Below are 21290 nucleotides of genomic sequence, written 5' to 3'. Positions count from 1 at the left end.
TCCTATGTTGGGTGCATATATATTATAATTGTTATATCTTCTTCTTGGATTGATCATTTGATCATTATGTAGTGTCCTTCTTTGTCTCTTTTCACAGCCTTTATTTGAAAGTCTATTTCATCTGATATGAGTATTGCGACTCCTGCTTTCTTTTGGTCTCCATTTGCGTGAAGTATTTTTTTCCAGCCCTTCACTTTTAGTCTGTATGTGTCCCTTGTTTTGAGGTGGGTCTCTTGTAGACAGCATATATAGGGGTCTTGCTTTTGTATCCATTGAGCCAGCCTTTGTCTTTTGGTTGGGGCATTCAACAAATTTACATTTAAGGTAATTATTGATAGGTATGGTCCCGAATTTAGAAAGATGGTAACGATAACCCTATATGCAAAACAGAAAAAGAGACTCAGATGTATAGAACAGACTTGTGGACTCTGTGGGAGAAGGCGAGGGTGGGATGTTACAAGAGAACAGCATCGAAACAAGTATATTATCTAGGGTGAAACAGATCACCAGCCCAGGTTGGATGCATGAGACAAGTGCTCAGGGCTGGTGCACTGGGAAGACCCAGAGGGATGGGGTGGGGAGGGAGGTGGGAGGGGGGATCAGGATGGGGAACACATGTAAATCCATGGCTGATTCATTTCAATGTATGACAAAAACCACTGCAATGTCGTGAAGTAATTAGCCTCCAACTAATAAAAATAAATGGAAAAAAAAATGTGTTAGGAACTTCATTTTTACCCTTTGGAACAGTTTAGAAAGGCTATAAAAAATCTATTCTTGAAGATTTGAAAGAATTCACTAGTAAATTTGCCCTGGGCCTCTGGCCATTTTTCCTTTAGATGGTATAGTTTGTTAACAACTTTTTATATTAATTACAATGCTACTGCCTATTTTGGTTTTCTACTCCATCTGGAGTTAGTTTTGATAATTTAAACATATTTTCAAAACTTTTTTGCAAGGAGATACACATATATATACACACATTTTCATATATATAAACATGGAGTTGTAGATCAGGTTCAGGTAGAAGAGGGACAGAAGCACAGACCTCAGGCTCTGAGTTTGGGAGCAAAGAGCAAGGGTACAACAGAAAATCTCTCTTTAACTTCATCTGAAATTTTTTCCCCTGAAGTGAATTGAGACGGTCATATGCTGAAGTCTAAGCACATTTTCTCTGTCTAGCCTAGGAAGATACAGGGAAACAGCAGCTCGAACCCCTTCTCTAGAAGGTTCCCCTTCTGGTTACAGTGTTCTTGTATAATGAAGAACAACGCACCAAGTGTCCCACAGCTGAGAATCCGTACTGTGGATACAGTCAGTGTCCCACCAGGATGGATTCTTCACCATCTTTCTCCACTAATGCAGCATATCAGCCTCATCAGATCGCTCAGTCCTCTGGCTAATTCTGGGACCCTCAACTCGGTTTCAGGGAGCTCTAATGAATTTCCATCTCCGCATACCTGTCACAGCAACCTCTGCCATCCCACGCCATCTCCAACCCACCATCGACATCAGAAATGTGTTTCAAATTCTTAGCTCTAGATCCCCAAAGAGAATTCTGCCTCTGCTGGTGGAGAAGAGCTTCGTAGCTGCTGCTAGGTTTAAACTATGGTAAAGTCCTGTGTTTGGGTGCATTCTTGGGTTATTATCACTGTTAGGACAGTCAAGCAAGCAGCTAAGAACCTGGACTTCTTGGGAAGCTGATATCTTGAGATCAAGATCTAAATGCAGTGCTCTTTTTTAAAAAATCAGTTCGGCTTCCTCCTTGCATTCCTTCTTTAGAGAATTTCACATGCCTGAATGCAGATGACCCTTGAGTGAAAGAAAAGAGAAAGAGGTGGTAGACATAGATATAGAGATGAGAGAGATACAGGATATAGAGAGAGGAGAAATTATATGCAGGAAAGTTTGTTTGCTTCTAAATGAGCAAAAAGTGTTTTACAATTTTTTTTTTTTAGAGTTTGAATTTTAAAACAGAGGAAAGAAGGATACTTTTGAAGCCCATGGGAAAAGTTCCAAAGCAGAACCGCTAGGAAACAGCAGTTGTAAGAGGAAAAGTTCAAGGGCCATCTGTATGTCACCAGTGCCCTCTGAAGGCCCTAGGAGGGGCTGGAGGGAGGTGGCATCCTGGGGCAGTTTATTTTATGGTGAGTCTAAAAATGTCAGAGGGAGGACCCTGGGGACCACATTTCATCACACAGCCTTCAGCAGCCCTGCAGTCTGCTGGCGGCTGGCCACCAGGAGGTGGAAGGCCAGTGAACAACTGTGGCTGCTCTGTCCCAGGCCTGGTGTTTTGGGTATTACAGTAACTTTATTTTTGGAAACAGCCCCAGAAGTGGAAGAGGCTTTGCCTGTGGGACCCTCGCTTCCTCCTTTAGTACAAGTAGAAGTCAGACAGGAAGTTGGTCACTGGCCATCTAGGTGGACCCAGCCAAAATTGGATGGAGCCAAATATGAGCCTTGAGGGGTTAGTGTGTAAAGGTGGACAGAAGCAGCACCCCATCCCTGGGGGAGAAACTGGTCCCAGCCCCTCCTTGTTGACAGAAGGACGGGAAAAGCAACTGTCAAGAAACTTGTTGACTAGCTTAAAAAATCGCCAACTTGCTCTTGCTTCCTCAACTGCCCATTAGGAGGCCTGGAGACTAAAAGGCCAGGACTAGCACTACCAGAGAATTAGGTGGGATTACAGGGCATCTCAGGCTTCCCTAGTGCCACAGACAGTAAATAATCTGTCTGCAATGCGGGAGACCCAGGTTCCATCCCTGGGTCGGGAAGATCCCCTGGAGAAGGGAATGGCTACCCGCTCCAGTATTCTTGCCTGGAGAATTCCATGGACAGAGGAGCCTGGCAGGCCACAATTCAGGACATCGCCAGAGTTGGATACAACTGAGCCACTAACACTTTCACATTTGTTTTCCTTTTGCGATGGAGAGTTCAGTGGAGAATCCCCTATCAGACTCTAGAGCCTCATCTGAGACAGAAAGAGTAAAATATATAAGGCAATGAGAAGGTTGACCTGGGGGCAAAGTAGCATGTGCGGTAGGAAGAGTCGCTGAGATCTATAATGCAGGACTAACAGAATTGACATGGAGACAAAATACTCTTAGAGATTGTTTGGATTTAAAAAGAAGTTCAGAAAGGTGAGAAGACTGACGGAGCTCACACAGGAAGTCAGTGGTATAGATGATAGCAAGGCAGGTGCTCTTATTATTGGTTTAGTGTCTCCAGTTTCATCACTCCATCTCTAAATAGTCCATCAGTACTCACACCTTTATTGAGCAGCTTCTCTGTGCTTAATGTCATCATGGGTGTGGGGAAATGCAAAGGGGTGAGGAGGAAAATGCTGCCAGGGGATGCAGAAATATAATGATATCTTACACTTTCATAATCCTTTACAGATTGTCAAAGCACTGAACAGACACTGTTGCTGTTCAGTTGCTCAGTCATGTCCGACTCTTTGCGACCCCATGGACTGCAGCACACCAGGCTTAAATTTATGCCTTCAAACAAATCCAAGTATGTATCTTTAGTATATAAGTGAGAAAACCAACATTGCTCTAGGGAACATAGGAGGTGACAAAGCCAGGATACAACTCATCAGATATGTGACCTCCACATTTTTGAGTGCAGCCAGAGAGATAAAACACGTATGGAACAATCAGTAAATTATATATTACAGCACTGTCATTAATGTAATTCATTCTTGTATACTTAATGTGTTCCATCCATTTGAGATGGGCTTCCCTGATAGCTCAGTTGGTAAAGAATCTGCCTGCAATGCAGGAGACCCTGGTTCAATTCCTGGGTTGGGAAGATCTGCTGGAGAAGGGATAGGGTACCCACTCAAGTATTATTGGGCTTCCCTTGTGGCTCAGCTGGTAAAGAATACGCCTGCAATGTGGGAGACCTGGGTTCTATTCCTAGGTTGGGAAGATCCCCTGGAGAAGGGAAGGACTACCCACTCCAGTATTCTGACCTGGAGAATTTCATGGACTGTATAGTACACGGGGTCACAAAGAGTTGGACACAACTGAGAAACTTTCACTTCACTTCACTTCACTTCACTTCCATTTGAGATGCTTCTGAGTGAAGGTGTCCAATAGACATCTGGGTGGAAGAGAAACAAGATTTGGGATCCATCACATATAGATGGCAACAGAGATCAGAGGAGTGGATATATTTGAAGCTGCCCCTTTCATCAATGGTCATCATTTTAATAACAATATATAAGAACAAAGGAGAGGTAGTGGAACCCTGCAAGTATGAGAGTCATAGGTATAGGCTACTTTATTTTAAGTTATTATTCATGAAACAAAAATATACTGAAGAGTTGGGTTATCAGTCTAATCTCTCCTCTCTGGCTGCTTGAAACTGGAAATTCTCCTAAATCAGTGTGAGCTCTGTGAATCATTCAACAGACATCTCTCCAATAGCTTTTTCTACCCTCATGGCATCTTTGTCTATGCCCTTGAGTATATTGAAGAAAATACTTGAGAACCCCTGTGCATATTTCTGCAACTCCTCCCATCTGTGGTTTTGTCTGTTGCTATACTCTGCCCATCACATTCCCATTGCATCAGTTTCCAGTAGTCCAATCTCTGTCTCCTTGATTCAGCAAAACCACCGTGTCCTGCTTGGGCTCCTCTCCTGTGCTTCGGGACAGAAAGCATCTCCAGGGAGAAATCCAGGATGCTTATTGGTTTTATTTTGTTTCTTCCTCTCAGGAAACACAGTACTGTCCTGAGAACAGTTATTTCATGTATGTTGTCCAGTTTTCCAGTTGTTTATAATGCGAGGGAAAGTTTGCTAACACTTAATCTTCCAACATGGCTGCAGGGGTAAATGTTCCCATGGAACTCTGAATTGATGCAAATCTTTTATGAATGTGAAGATGACATGACTTGAATTTTAAAATTAATCATGTATGTTAGAAATTTAAGTATAACCATCTCAAAAATAAAAATGTAATATAAAACTGCTAACCCAAGGGAGAATGAGACATGGTAAAGAAACCTTGATCATTCCAACAGAAGATGGGAAGGGAGGAAAAATGAAGAAAAGTATATGAGGGTTCTAATGCCAAGAAAGGAAGTCCAAAGAACCAACAGATGGGACTGTTTACTCCTGACAATGCAGAGATGATTGAAGTATTTGGAAAAGATTTTAAAATAAATCCTGGATGCTTAAAATTCTCAAAGAGCCAAAGGAGGAACTAACATCATGGACAAATTAGAAGCTTTGAAAGATTAAAGGTAGACATTAAAAACCATTAAAAAATTAGAACTGAAATAAAAGAATTAGAGAAATAATAGGATATTCTGAAGAATGGTTTCTTGGAAGACAGAACTGAGAAACTACCAGAGCATAACACAGAGGGATAAAGAAATGAACAATAATGAATTAATATATTCCCATCCAAATACTTCCAAAATACATAAAACTTAATATGCCTTAGTTACAAGGAATACCAAAAACACCATCAGAGAGGGTGATTTTAATATACTTCTATCAGAAACTATTTTGCTCGAAAAAGCAAGTATCTAGGATTCTTCAATAACATGATTTTCACACTTTATCTAACAAATATATTTATTAATAGAATCTTGGGTAGAACAATAAAATGAGTCATGTATCAGGTGACCATATGTAAAAGTCTGTTTCTAGAATATTCTCCAGTCTGTTTCATTGTTGTATGTGACTTTACTTATGCTAATGACGGTCTTAATCACAATAGATTTATAATCTTTTTTGTCCTCTACCCTGAGAGACAAAGGTTAATCTGCCACTTTCTTCCCCCATGATGTGCTTCAAAATTATACAAATTTATTGGATGGCATCACCAACTCGATGCATATGAGTTTGAGCAAGATTTGGGGGTTGGTGATGGACAGGGAAGCCTGAGGTGCTGCAGTCTACAGGGTCGCAAAAAGTCAGACCCAACTGAGCGACTGAACTAACTGATGGAAGCATGACAAACCACGTGCTGAAGTCTCATCCCCAAATTTTGACACTCCAACAGTAGGTGACCGCCAAAAGCTTTGTTTCCTTTTCTATCTTCTGTAGCAATCTTCTGCCAGAAGCAAGCCTCTTTGGGATTTCAAGCCTCTCTTTGGGCCCAGAATTGATGAAAGTCCCCAAGAATAAAAGCACCTATGGATGCTTAATTTACTGTTCCTTCTAGGGTGTTTGTTCTTGCTGATTTTTTTCCAGCTAATTCTGCTTAGTAGCTCTTTGCTTTTAAGAACTAGAGATTATAGTTAGTTTCTAATTTCCAGAATCTTTTAAAAATATATTTTTTTAAATCTTTCCACATAGCCTTAAATTCATCAAGTGTTATGGGGAAAGTTAATCATATATTTAAAGCCTCTCAAGACATTACTTTAACCCCATGAGACCACTAAAAGTTTCCTGGTTTTTCTTTGCCCCAGAAGCGGCACCCTGATCCTTAGGCTCCTGCCAGCACCAAGAATGGATACATCCACCATAGGAACAAAGCAATTGCTGTTCCTCAGCTTCCTCTGAATGGTTCTCCACCACCTGAAAATTCAGTCCATCTAGAGGGCATGAGTTTGAGTAAACTCCGGGAGTTTGTGATGGACAGGGAGGCCTGGCGTGCTGCGATTCATGGGGTTGCAAAGAGTCGGACACAACTGAGCAACTGAACGGAACTGAAGTACTCATTGCTTCCAGAGCTTTCAACGCCTTTACAATATGATGTTTGTATGTGTGTGTATACACACACAAACACACACACACACATATATATATATATTAATGTGGCTTTTCTAAGTGCTGGCAATCAGAGCATAGGCCTCCCATGACCGATCACACCCTCTCTTCAAATGATAGTTTGTGGAAAAGTATCATACTAGAAGGACTTCCTATGGCTCAGCAGCTACAGAATCTGCCTGCAACTCAGGACACCCGGGTTCAATCCCTGGGTTGGGAAGATCATCTGGAGAAGGAATAATAGAAGAAAACACATAATAGACAAAAACACAGTGACCTTTAGTAGTTATTAATTTCTTCATTTATGACATTTCTTCATAATAGAAGAAAACACAGTGACATTTAGTAGTTATTAATTGAGGGTTGAACAGAGTTGTCAGTCTTTTTATTTTCATGATTTTGTAAATTCCTGAAAGGAAAATATGAGGGAAAGAACTAAAGATAAAAAAGGTAATAAATCAATGAACTAAGAAAGAGAAACAGAACAGAATTGTTAAAAACCAAAGCAACTTGAACCATTTAACTTGATAAAAAGAGACAATGCAAGTAGTTAAATATGTGTATAAGACTAAAATCTATCTATCACAAGAAGAAGTAGTGTTTTTCATTTTGATTAAAAAAGTGTAAATAGGTTTGTAAGGAGCCTCCTTTGAGAACCTCCTTCTCTTCATGCCCTCAATCTTTCCCAGCCTCTGGGTCTTTTCCAATAAGTCCACTAATCCCTGTGTATCCAGTCTTATGTAACAAACTGGATAAATGGTCGACATGTCTAGTAGCCTATTGTGTGTTTATTCTCCTCGCCTTATTTAGAGAACCCAAATTTTGTCTGGGGAGATGGTGTATAACAAACATAGACAAAATGCTTTGTGTCTCATGCTCACTGGCAGCTAGGGTTTGACCAGGTGGCATAACTGTGGTTGAATTTAAGGGGACGTCTATTAGATATGTTAGATTAAAGAGACAGACACAGCTGACATATGCCTTTTTTTCCTTCTCTCTTTACTCTTCTTCCACCTAGAACACAGTTCTGATGCCTGGAGGTGAAACAGCCATTTTGAAAAAAAAAAGTAATGATGGGAAAGACAGGGATGTTTTCTTGAGAAGCTACACTGTACCCAAATCGGTCTTCAGATTTCTTGGTTTGTGGGGAAAAATTAAACCCACTGAAGATGATTATCATACAGTTATCATGACTACATGAAGCTAAATGCAATCCTAAAGTTGATGGGATAGGAGGTTGTTGCAGATTTTCATGAACTAGAAATCTAGTAGGTTTTCTGGAAATTGAAGAAAAGATCATTAAAAAATGGGGGCTGATCAACTATGCCATAAGGAAAACATGGAAAGAAAAGTGTTTCATAAAAAATACAAAGAAGAATAATGCTTGGTTGTTGGGGGTTCACTGAGAACATGAGTGAGTCTTTCTAATACCCATTCATAACACACTACCCTTGGCTGTCTCTACCCTAAGGTCCTTCTCTTCCTAGCATGACTTCTTCTGGTCTTTCTCCTTCTCTTTCAAAATGTACCCCCAAAACATTCCCCAAATTTGTCCTGAACTAGACCTTGTCATTTTTGCCCACCTCCTCATACCTTCCCAACCTGTTCTCTCTCTCTTTTCGTTTTTAGAACGTTTTTTTTTTTGTCCTTTCCAAAGCAAATTAAACAAATCAGTTTGGTTGCTTTTATTTCTCCTTCTCACCCATTTATCCACATCTGTGACAGGAATTGGAGAAGGCAATGGCACCTCAGTCCAGTACTCTTGCCTGGAAAATCCCATGGATGGAGGAGCCTGGTGGGCTGCAGTTCATGGGGTCGCTAAGAGTCAGACACGACTGAGTGACTTCACTTTCACTTTTCACTTTCATGCATTGGAGAAGAAAATGGCAACCCACTCCAGTGTTCTTGCCTGGAGAATCCCAGGGACGGGGGAGCCTGGTGGGCTGTCGTCTGTGGGGTCTCATAGAGTCGGACACAACTGAAGCGACTTAGCAGCATCAGTGACAGGAATAGTACTGGCAAAGACAAAATTATCCTTACTGTGAAAAGGGAAATGGAAGCCATTAATATCACCTTCCACTATTGTTTAATTATAAACAGATATATGCAGGCTTCTGTTGTGGCTAAGATGGCAAAGCATCTGCCTGCAGTGCAGGAGACCCGGGTTCGATCCCTGGGTCAGAAGACCCCCTGGAGAAGGAAATGGCAACCCACTCCAGTACTCTTGCCTGGAGAATGCCATGGATGGAGGAGCTTGGTGGGCTCCTTCATGGGGTCACAAAGAGTTGGACACGACTGAGCGACTTCACATGCATAATGAAAATACACCCTTAGACACATACTTATATTCACCTGCCTTTGATAACACCCAGAATCCAGAAAATCTTGTTCAAACAAGGCTTGTTGTAAAAAGCATCAGATGTCGACTCCCACCTTGGCCCACCACTTTAAGTTGGCTAAACTCTTATTTGTGTCACTCAGTCCTCTAAACAGGAGCTTAATCAGTAATTTTCATGACATTCAAAGCAATTCGGAAAACTCCTCTTGAAACATAATGCAAGGCACCACACATTCCACAAAGCATCTCTCCTCCCTCCTGATTCAGAAGATGGGAACACCCTTTTCCCTCCTGGCATGCCCAGCCTCCTCCACCGCCCATCATCTTACAGAGGAAGACCCAGGCTCAGTCTCCTCCAAGCTTCTGCAGCCACATCTCCCGTTTTATTTTTGCTTTCTGATGCCCTTTTTATTGTCATCTGTCTTTCATCAGTCTCCCATGGAGAATTCCAGCTACCAGTACTAACGACATTATACACAGTACCACCATTGATGCCAACATGAAATAGAAATACATATTTTTTTTGTTAGGGTATATAAACTTCCTGGTTTAATGAAGCAGAGCTACACTGAAAGTTTATCTAACTCCGTTTATAATAAGAAAATGCCTTAGTGCGTGTGCGTTATAAAGAAAAGCTAAAATTAACACTTTTAAGACCACCTCCAACACACGAGTAAACCTTGTTATAAGCACAAAAGAAAATCAAGGTAAAAGTTGATTAAAACACCGAGCCAAATTGAATTTGATCTAATAGTGTTTACTTGTCTTAACATCTGGAAAAGTTTGAGCATACACTGCAAACATTTTTAACCTAATTTTAAAATAAATTATGCTTAGTTTCCACAGATGTATTTAAGTTGGGTCTTTTTAAAGAAACAATTCTTTAGATTTTTTTTTTTTTCATTTAACAGACAAGAATTTGGATCATAAGGTGCCAATGGAAAGAATATCTAAATATCTCACTTAATGAATCCTTAAAAGAACAGCCTAGTATTTAAAACACACACATCACCTTATTTTAAGTTTTAAAAGATCCTATATCCTTCATGGGTGGAAAGCAAATATGGAGGAACCCCTAAATAGGGATTGTGTGGATGTGTTTTCACCTGCTGAAAAAAGAAATAGAGGAGCTGATGGTGGCTGGTCCTGACCCTAGAGGCACACAGTAAGCTCCTGGAAAAATGAGACTTCTACACAGCTGAGGAATTTAGTGACACTTGTTAAGTAGTCGAAGCTAAATGCTGCTTCCCTTGTTGTCCTTATAGGCTCTGCCCTTCCCCTCCCCATTCCCTTCCCCTATCTCTCCCACTGGCTGCATAGGTGGGGCCAACCAAAGTGTAGAAACTATTCTCCCAAATAAAGTCCATAGCTATTTTGTGTTCAAGCTTGCAACCCCTTTCCACCTCATTTTATGTACCAGGGAACGCTCTATGTACTACTGGCTAGGAAAGGGCTGTTTCTTGTTTAGTTGTTAAGTTGTGCTGACTCTTTTGTGACCCCATGGAGCCTGCCAGGCTCCTCTGTCCACGGGATTTCTCTGACAAGAATACTGGAGTGGGTTGCCATTTCCTTCTCCAGGAATCTTCTCCACCCAGGGATTGAACCCGGGTCTCCTGCACTGGCAGGCAGATTCTTACCACTGAGCCACCAGGGAAGCCCCAGGAAAAGGATGGGATAGGCATTTCTCCAGATAAGCTTGGGAAGAAAAAATTGGAAAGGGAATTTGAAGACCGGTGCAACCCTGTAAGATCCTGTTTCTCTGTTACTAGACCTCTCAATCTCATTTTCTGATTGGCATCAGCTTAACTATACAGGAACCAGATCCCCCACACCCTACTCCTCCCTCCTCCCCCTTAGTGTTGTATTAGCGTTTGGTTTGTCAGCTCTGGCTTTCCTGAGTTCACAAAATAGGCTGTAGCTTCTTGATGGATGGGGTCATTTCTTGGACATATTTTTTATTTTCTCCATCACAGCCTAACACAGGACTTCCTGAGTACACAGCAGGTGATGAGTTCTGTGGGGGCATTGGGAAAACACAGGGTTGATTAATCTTTTTGTCTTTGGACTTTTTCAGCACCGATTTCATATCCTAAAAGAGAGTTATTACTTGATACAAACAGCAGAGAAGCAACTCTTTTTCTCTCTCTGTCACTATTTTCCCTTTTTCCTCAATGTTCTGAAGTTTCTAGAGGCAGGTGGAAACTTGCCCTGGTAGAGATGCAGGCAAAGGCTGTGAATCTTTGGGAAGGGTTGTGGTCAGCAAAGTTGTTTTTGTTATTAGAAATATCTGTTTTCTGCTGTGATCGAGCTTTGGGCTTCCCTGCTGGCTCAGAGGTTAAAGCGTCTGCCGGCAATGCAGGAGACCTGGGTTCGATCCCTGGGTCGGGATGATCCCCTGGAGAAGGAGCTGGCAACCCACTCCAGTACTCTTGCCTGGAGAATCTCATGGATGGAAAAGCCTGGTGGGCTACAGTCCACGGGGTTGCAAAGAGTCGGACATGACTGAACGACTTCATTTTCACTTTCAGAGCTTTACACTCACAATTAAAAAAAAAAATTCTGTAGTGGAGGACTTCCTAGGTGGTCAGTGGGAAAGAATCCACCTGACAATGCAGAGGACATGGGTTTGATCCCCAGTGTGGGAAGATCCCATATGCCTTGGAGCAACTAAGCCTTTGGGCCACGACTAGTGAACTCACATGCCCTAGAGGTCATGCTCTGCAACAAGAGAAGCCACCGCAATGAGAAGCCTATGCTCCACAACTAGACAGTAGCCCCTGCTTCTTGGCACTAGTGAAAGCCTATGTAGGGTAATGAAGATCCAGCACTGCCAAAAATAAATAAATTTAAAGAATTCTGTGGTGGAGACATAGTGAGTGAAGTGAAGTCGCTCAGTCATGTCCGACTCTTTGCGACCCCGTGAACTGTAGCCCACCAGGCTCCTCTGTCCATGGGATTGTCCAGGCAAGAATACTGGAGTGGGTTGCCAGTTCCTTCTCCAGAAGATCTTCCTGACCCGGGGATTGAACCCAGGTCTCCCGCATTGCAGGCAGACGCTTTAACCTCTGAGCCACCATCTACCTCTAAATTTTCATGTTATGGTGTAACTTCATCCACACACACATAACTCAGAGTGCCCTGTTGTTGAAAATCATGTACACATTTGCTCCTCATTTCTTGCTGCTAGAGAGTAACATAGGTTAGCCACAGAAGAACACTTAAAACATTAAGAATTAGCCCCTCCCCTCTCCTCTTGAAACTTAAAAGCTTTTGCACAACAAAGGAAACTATAAGCAAGGTGAAAAGACAGCCTCAGATTGGGAGAAAATAATAGCAAACGAAGCAACAGACAAAGGATTAATCTCAAAAATATACAAGCAACTCCTGAAGCTCAATTCCAGAAAAATAAATGACCCAATCAAAAACTGGACCAAAGAACTAAACAGACATTTCTCCAAGGAAGACATACAGATGGCTAAAAAACACATGAAAAGATGCTCAACATCACTCATTATCAGAGAAATGCAAATCAAAACCGCAATGAGGTACCATTACACGCCAGTCAGGATGGCTGCTATCCAAAAGTCTACAAGCAATAAATGCTGGAGAGGGTGTGGAGAAAAGGAACCCTCTTACACTGTTGGTGGGAATGCAAACTAGTACAGCCGCTATGGAGAACAGTATAGAGATTTCTTAAAAAACTGGAAATAGAATTGCCATATGACCCAGCAATCCCACTTCTGGGCGTACACACCAAGGAAACCAGATCTGAAAGAGACACATGCACCCCAATGTTCATCGCAGCACTGTTTATCATAGCCAGGACATGGAAGCAACCTAGATGCCCATCAGCAGACGAATGGATAAGGAAGCTGTGGTACATATACACCATGGAATATTACTCAGCCATTAAAAAGAATTCATTTGAATCAGTTCTAATGAGATGGATGAAACTGGAGCCCATTATACAGAGTGAAGTAAGCCAGAAAGATAAAGACCAATACAGTATACTAACGCATATATATGGAATTTAGAAAGATGGTAACAATAACCCTATATGCAAAACAGAAAAAGAGACACAGATGTATAGAACAGACTTTTGGACTCTGTGGGAGAAGGCGAGGGTGGGATGTTTCAAGAGAACAGCATCAAAACATGTGTATTATCTAGGGTGAAACAGATTACCAGCCCAGGTTATATGCATGAGACAAGTGCTCGGGCCTGGTGCACTGGGAAGACCCAGAGGGATCGGGCGGAGAGGGAGGTGGGAGGGGGGATCAGGATGGGGAATACATGTAAATCCATGGCTGATTCATGTCAATGTATGACAAAACCCACTATAATATTGTAAAGTAATTAGCCTCCAACTAATAAAAAAACATTTTAATTAAAAAAAAATAAGCCTTTATAAAAGCATTTATCACCTTAATCCATACCATTTGAAAACCGAATCCAGTCTATTTTTTCTACTCCCTTTATGATTACATTTTTGTTCATCTACCTAGAACAGTGGTTCTCAAAGCTGTGGTTGCTGGACCAGTAGCACTGATAGCACCGGGGAATTTAAGAGTGTAATTCACCAGGTTTTATACCAAAACCTACTGAATCAGAAACTCTAGGACTGGAGTCCAGTCATGTGTGGTTTAACAAGCTCTCCAGTTCAGTTCAGTTCAGTCGCTCAGCTGTGTCTGACTCTTTGTGACCCCATGGACTGCAGCATGCCAGGCCTCCCTTCCATGACCAACCAACTCCCGGAGTTTACTCAAACTCATGTCCATCAAGTCAGTGATGCCATAAACCATCTCATCCTCTGTTGTCCCCTTCTCCTCCCACCATCAATCTTTCCCAGCATCAGGATCTTTTCAAATGAGTCAGTTCTTCACATCAGGTGGCCAAAGTGTTGGAGTTTCAGCTTCAATATCAGTCCTTCCAATGAACACCCAGGACTGATCTCCTTTAGGATGGACTGGTTGGATCTCCTTGTAGTCCAAGGGACTCTCAGGAGTCTTCTCCAATACCACAGTTCGAAAGCATCAATTCTTTGGTGCTCAGCTTTCTTTATAGTCCAACTCTCACATCCACACATGACTACTGGAAAAACCATAGATCTTTGTTGGCAAAGTAATGTCTCTGCTTTTTAATATGCTGTCTAGGTTGGTCATAACTTTTCTTCCAAGAACAAGCACTCCAGGTGATTCTAATTCATGCTCAAATTTCAGAACCACTGACCTAGTACCTCACTTTGTAGGAATTAAGTGTCCTAGCATTTCAGCGAAATAGCCTTCACCTTGGCCATTACACTTGTCAAGCCAGGACGGGGAACAACTCAGGGAAGCCTGGAGCATGACTCCAGAGAGCATCACTGCCTAAAAGGGGCAGCCTAGCTGATCTACACATTAGCACCTCAGACCTGACTGAGGGAAACGCCTCCAGAAGACAACTGACTTGGAATGTGAGAGGAAGCAATCGCACATCATAATCAGAAAACTGCACAGAGGGATGAACAGAAGCATCTGCTACCAACATTTCCAAAGCTAAATTTTTCACAGGTATGTTCCAGAGTATAACAAACCATTTCCATATGTGGGGGCTGACCTCTCAACTATATATCTTACCTGCCTTTTGTGTCATCACAGATTTCTTTTAGAAGTTAAAGTTCACTTCAAAGTCATAGTGAAGCCAAAAACTTTTCCAGGTGCAATGATGAGCCTTCAGAGATGACTGTGATCAAGGTCTAGGTGAAACTGGGCGTTAGGGAAGGCTGCCCTGTCTTCTGCAATACCCCTGTCCACTTCATTTACCCAGATGCACATTAGAAGAGCTGGAGGAAGTTTCAAGATCACTAATTTATTAGAGAAATGCAAATCAAAACTACAATGAGGTACCAACTCACACCGATCAGAATGGCCATCATTAAAAAGTCTACAAATAGGGATGCCCCTGGGGATCCAGTGGCTAAGAATCTAAGCTTCTAATGCAAGCAACATGGGTTCAATTCCCACTCAGGAAACTTGTCCCTACATACCGAAACTAAGAGTTCACATGCTACACCTGAAGTTTCTACATGCCACAATGAAGACTGAGCACAGTTAAATAAATAAAATATGCATTTTTTAAAAGTCTGCAAATAACAAATGCTGGAGAGCATGTGGAGAAAAGAGAACCCTCCTGCAATGCAGACTTCCCTGGTGGTTCAGACAGTAAAGCATCTGCCTACAATGAGGGAAATCCAGGCTCAATCCCTGGGTGGGGAAGATCTCCCGGAGAAGGAAATGGCAACCCACTCCAGTATTCTTGGTTGGAAAATCCCATGGATGGAGGAGCTTGGTAGGCTACAGTCCATGGAGTCGCAAAGAGGAATAGGGTGGAGAGGGAGGTGGGAGGGGGAATCGGGATGGGGAATACATGTAAATCCATGGCTGATTCAGGTCAAAAACCACTACAATACTGTAAAGTAATTAGCCTCCAACTAATAAAAATAAATGAAGAAAAAAAAAGTGTTGGACACGACTGAGCAGCTTCACTTTCTTTCTTCCTTCTTTCTTTCTTTTTCTTCCTTCCTTCCTCCCCCCATTCCTTTCTTTCTTTCTCTTTCTTTCTTTCCTTCTTCCTTTCTTCCTCCCTTCCTTCCTTCCTTTCTTTCTTTCCTTCTTTCTTTCTCTTTCTTTCTTTCTCCCTTTCTCTCTTTCTCTTTCTTTCTTTACTTTCTTTCCTGCAGTTTTGGTGGAGATGTAAATTGGTTCTGCCAGTATGGAGAACCATATGGAGGTTCCTTAGAGAAACTACAAACGGAGTTCCTATGAGATTCAGCAATACCACTCTGGAGCACATTGGATAAAACTACAATTCAAAAAGATACACGCACCCCTATGTGCACAGTAGCACTATTCATAATAGCCAAGACATGGAAACATCCTAAAGGTCTATAGACAGATGAATGGATACAAAATATGTGGCACATATATACAATGGAATGCTATTCAGCCACAAAAAGAATGAAATAACACCATTTGAAACAACATTGGATAGACCTAGAGATTATCATTCTAAGTGAAGTCAGAAAGAGAAAGACAAATTATGCCATATGATGTAACTTATATGCACAATCTAAAATACAACACACAAGAACTTATCTATGCAACAGAAACAAACTCAGACATAGAGAACAGACTTGTGGTTACCAAGTGGGAGGAAGGACAAGGGAGGGAAGGATTGGGAATCTGGGATTAGCAGATGCATACTATTATATACAGAATGGATAAGCAGCAAGGTCCTACTGTATAGGGCAGGAACTATAATATATTCAACATCCTGTAATAAACCGTAATGGAAAAGAATATGAAAAAAGTATACATATATGCATATGTATGTATATATAGATATATGTATAATTGAATCACTTTTCTGTGTAGCAGAAATTAACACAAGATTATAAATCAACTACACTTCAGTAAAACAAATTAAAAAAAAAAAGAGTAGCTGGAGGAAACTTATTTACTAGCATATCAGTGTGTGCAGCCCACTAAGTTCTGACTTCATTATGGTGGGTGGGGTCTACACCTCGGTATTTTTAGAAAAACACCCCCCGTTCTCCTGTGTATTCCAATTCTAGAACCACTGAGTTAAATGAATTTGTATTTAGTACTTACATGTGTGAGCCTCTTGGTAAGGCAGTGGAAGATTCAAAAGAACAAAAGGTAGGAGGCTGTGCTTTCCAGAAGCGTAGAATGTAGAGCAACTTATACACACCTACCTAGACCCAAAGCAGACTCTAAGTACTACGTTTGCACTACACACAATTTACCTTTGCCACACACAAATTATTCTTGCCAAAGCCAGTTCAGTTCTGTTGCTCAGTCGTGTCTGACTCTTTGTGACCCCATGAACTGCAGCACGCTAGGCCTCCCTGTCCATGACCAACTCCCGGAGTCCACCCAAACCCATGTCCATTGAGTTGATCATGCCATCCAACCATCTCATCCTCTGTTGTCCCCTTCTCCTCCTGCCCTCAATATTTCCCAGAATCAGGGTCTTTTCAGATAAGTCAGCTCTTCACATCAGGTGGCCAAAGTATTGGAGTTTCAGCTTCAACATCAGTCCTTCCAATGAACACCCAGGACTGATCTCCTTTAGGATAGACTGGTTGGATCTCCTTGCAGTCCAAGGGTCTCTCAGGAGTCTTCTCCAACATCACAGTTCAAAAGCATCAATTCTTCAGCACTCAGCTTTCTTTATAGTCCAACTCTCACATCCATATATGACCACTGGAAAAACCATAGCCTTGACTAGAGGGACCTCTGTTGACAAAGTCATGTCTCTGCTTTTTAATATGCTGTCTAGGTTGGTCATAACTTTCCTTCCTAGGAGCAAGCGTCTTTTAATTTCATGGCTGCAATCACCATCTGCAGTGATTTTGGAGCCCCAAAAATAAAGTCAGTCAATGTTTCCACTGTTTCCCCTGTTTCCCCATCTATTTGCCATGAAGTGATGGGACTGGATGTCATGATCTTAGTTTTCTGAATGTTGAGCTTGAAGCCAACTTTTTTACTCTCCTCTTTCACTTTCATCAAGAGGCTCTTTAATTCTTCTTCACGTTCTGCCATAAAGGTGGTGTCATCTGCATATCTGAGGTTATTGATATTTCTGCCAACAATCTTGATTTCAGCTTGTGTTTCCTCCAGCCCAGCGTTTCTCATGATGTGCTCTGCATATAAGTTAAATAAGCAGGGTGACAATATACATCCTTGACGTATTCCTTTTCCTATTTGGAACCAGTCTGTTGTTCCATGTCCAGTCCTAACTGTTGCTTCCTGACCTGCATACAGGCTTCTCAAGAGGCAGGTCAGGTGGTTTGGTATTCCCCATCTCTTGCAGAATTTTCCAGGGAAGAGTTAATTCTAAGTAGGAACAAATGGATATAACTCTATGGAGTTTGAATTTAGTTTTGGAGCACTTTTAACAGACAAGGGAGAAAGAATATTTGGGGCAGAGAAAATTCAAAAATGAACAAAAGCAGGGGAGGAAAAAGGTTCTACCATTTCAGAGGGATCAGTAAATATTGTACAGTCATTGTATATAGGAGATGGGGTTGGCAAGGTCATCATGGCCAGACTTTAAAGAATTTTTGAATGCCCTGGTAACAATTTAGATCTTCTTCTCAATGAAAAGTAACACTATGACATATGTTTATAAAGACATCATTTGGAAGATAACTACTATTTCTACTAATCAAAGTGTTATAAACTATGCTCAGCCAATTAGATAAACACTTCTTGATCACTTAATCTACTTTGTTCTAAGCTTCTGTGCTAGACACTATGAAGAATTTAAAAATACCTAAAGCAACAATTTATAATAAACAGATTGTTGACCTTTTTTTACTAGTCTTTTATAATTCCATTATACAAAATAGGATTCTGTGAGTTTAGTGACCAATTTCTGTTGTTGCTGTTGATAATCACTGTATTTTTTTTTTTTTTAGGTAATTTATATATGGTTAAAGAAGCTTAGTGGAGCCACTCAGAACATCAGCTCAGAAGCTGGTTATATAAATCATACACTAACACTCTGGACTTGGAGGGAAGGCTTGTGCCCCTGAAGACCATTCTGAAGAAAGGCTGCATTCTAGGGCAAGTGCCCTACTCAGAAAGACTTCTGCTTTTCAGGCATCTTCCATTGATGCTATTAATAAATGGGATGCATGTCACCATGGGTGAGCATTTCATATGCAGGCATATTTGGTTTTCTTTTGTCCGGGAAAGAAGGCTTATTCACTTCTCCTGTGCCACTAAGATAAGCAATAACTCCACTCCACTCCACAATGCACTGAATATTCTAATTGTTGACATCTCTTATGCTGGTGAAAGGGAGTCCTGGTACTGATATGGTGAGATCTGAGGTTACCACGCAGGCAAGCAGCAGCATCACAAAGTGCTTGCAGGGTGACCTTGGGTAGGTTATTTTCCCTCTCAAAGGCTAAATTTCTTCATCTGTAAAGTACAAAAAGTAATAGTACCTGAGATACAGGAATTTGGGGAGAGTACATGAAATATCACACTAAAAATATGAGCTACAATTACTAAAATAGCACTCAGGGCCATGTGCTGGAAGCCGGGGAAGGTGAGCCAAATGAGATAGGATGGTAGCTCTCTTTGGCAAACCAGCAGCATATGGCATCAGGGCTTACCTTCCCCAACCTTCTCCATGTAGGAGGCCTCCCACTTGCTGGCTCTGAACTGCTGAGTCTAGAGCCGAAGGGTATGAAGTGAGGGTCCCTTTCCCAGCAGCAAGTGTTGTCTGGACTCGGTCTTGCCAGAGACCCAGGGAATCCATACAGCCCCTGAGCTGGAGGAAGGGGCCACAGCCAACGAATACACAGGGCCTCTAGAAGCTGGAAAAGGCAAGGAAACAGATTCTTCCCTGGAGCCTCCAGAAGAACCCAGCCCGGCTGATACCTTGACATTAGCCCAGGGAAACTGATTTCAGACTTCAGACTTCCAGAACCATAAGAGAATACATTTGTACTGTTCTAAGCAACCAAGTATGCTGTAATTAAGCCTGGCGGGCTACAGTCCATGTGGTCATGAAGAATTGGACATGACTTAGCGACCAAACAATAACAACAAAAATGCAGTAATTTGCTATAGCAGTCATAGGCAACTAACAAAATAAAATCAGAAAAAGAAATCAGAACTAGTCCTTCAGTGTCCAGTTGGGAAACTTTGTCTGTTTCCTCTTTCCCTGGGCTATCTGTCATCTTCTGGCCTTACTGAAAGGATGTGACAGAGATGGGTGGGTTCCTGTTTCAACAAGTCACCTCTAATCAGGACAGTCATAGTTTAAAGCTCCCTCTTCCAGAGACTCCTGCTACCATACCATTCCCACATGCCACCGTCATCCTTCCCCAGGGCAAGCCCCTTGAAATACGGACATCAGATCAGATGGGATCCATGCTAATTACACCCATTCAGATCCTGCAATGGGCTGCTGGCCGTGTCTGGGCAGCCCCACAGCCAGGAAACTTGAATTATCCTCTTCCTCCTATCCCTCTGATACACCTGGGGGCCAAGACCAGGGCTGTTGAAAGAACAGACCATCAGCTTCCTGGGCTTCACACATGTAATAGTAAGAAGGTAACATGGCCCCCAAAGATGCTGAGCATGCCATCTCAGCCTGCCTCAGTGACCCTTATACACAGTCATTGCATGTTTGGAATGGCTTTGGGGAAGCCAACAGTGTGACCCCAAATCCAGGCAGGCACATTTCTGGTCCTTGAGCTAATTTCTAAGATAAGAACTAAGTAACTTAAAGAAATGAAACCCTTTAGGCTGAAACATCCTCACTTGAAAGAACCAAACCAAGTAGTTTATGATTATAAGGAGAATCCTGTTACTGACATGGTGAAATCTGAGACATTGGGAGAGATAGGTTCTGGGGTTTCAGGCTGAGTTTCAGAGGGATCCTCTGATCCCTGGCAGGTATCTGGTCTACCACGTGCAACCAGAAGTTTCCTCCTTGACTTTCTGCAAACCTCTGCAAGGACAACAGTTTGCTCAGCTGCAGTGAGAAAATGCAAAAAAATAATACGACTCTTAAGGCATATATTGCCAAACTGTCAAGATACCAACAAGTCATGGAGGGCATAGAAGAGCATCTTACCCTCTCTGACTGATGCCTGTACTGCCTGCTGTGAGCTTCCTTCAGTTCTCCCGGGCCTCCCTTCGCTCAGTCTCTCCAGAGCTCACAAAGGACCCGTCTGTCTGCTCACCTTTGTAGAAGTCACCACATGTCATTGGATTTGGTTGACAAGCGGACTTCCTCCCCTGGGGCATTCCCATGGCAATGAAACCACCGCAGTCCATCCACAAAGGCCTGCAAGAAGTTATAGCAACCAGGACAACTGATTCTTCTTGACTCCCGCCTTTTGACGAAATTCTTGCCAACTTCTGGAGTCAAAGCCGTGAGAAAATGTAAGTAGCTCCTTCACCTCCTTACAAAATTGAAAAGACCACACCCCTAAACTTAAGTCTATACTTGTTTTTCTGGCATGAGAGCTTCTTTGCCATCTGTTTCAAATTGTCCTTTCTTATCCTGTCTTCCCAAGCCAGGCTCATAAGAGATTTCTGCTCTAGCCAGGAGTGTTTCCTGAGCTCTCCTGCCCCTCACAATACCCTAATCACCTCTTTACTTACAAACCCCATCTTTAGCTTCAGGCTAGATCTCA

The 21290-nt window shown here is 42.0% G+C and overlaps 2 long non-coding RNA genes across 2 annotated transcripts in view; one reads left to right on the top strand and one right to left on the bottom strand.

Annotated features, from left to right (window-relative positions):
- The window catches only part of LOC110148202 (uncharacterized), a 46021-nt gene extending 27254 nt beyond the window's left edge, over positions 1 to 18767 (top strand). Inside the window, exon 3 of the long non-coding RNA XR_002317104.2 lies at positions 18549 to 18767. This is a non-coding gene — a long non-coding RNA (uncharacterized lncRNA). The remainder of the gene's footprint in view (positions 1 to 18548) is intronic.
- The window catches only part of LOC139037185 (uncharacterized), a 141238-nt gene that overhangs the window by 31041 nt on the left and 88907 nt on the right, over positions 1 to 21290 (bottom strand). The window lies entirely within an intron of this gene.

The sequence above is a fragment of the Odocoileus virginianus genome, chromosome 2 (assembly GCF_023699985.2).
Source record: "Odocoileus virginianus isolate 20LAN1187 ecotype Illinois chromosome 2, Ovbor_1.2, whole genome shotgun sequence".
NCBI classification, from domain to species: Eukaryota; Metazoa; Chordata; class Mammalia; order Artiodactyla; family Cervidae; genus Odocoileus; species Odocoileus virginianus.
This window is presented reverse-complemented; position numbering and strand designations above follow the sequence as displayed.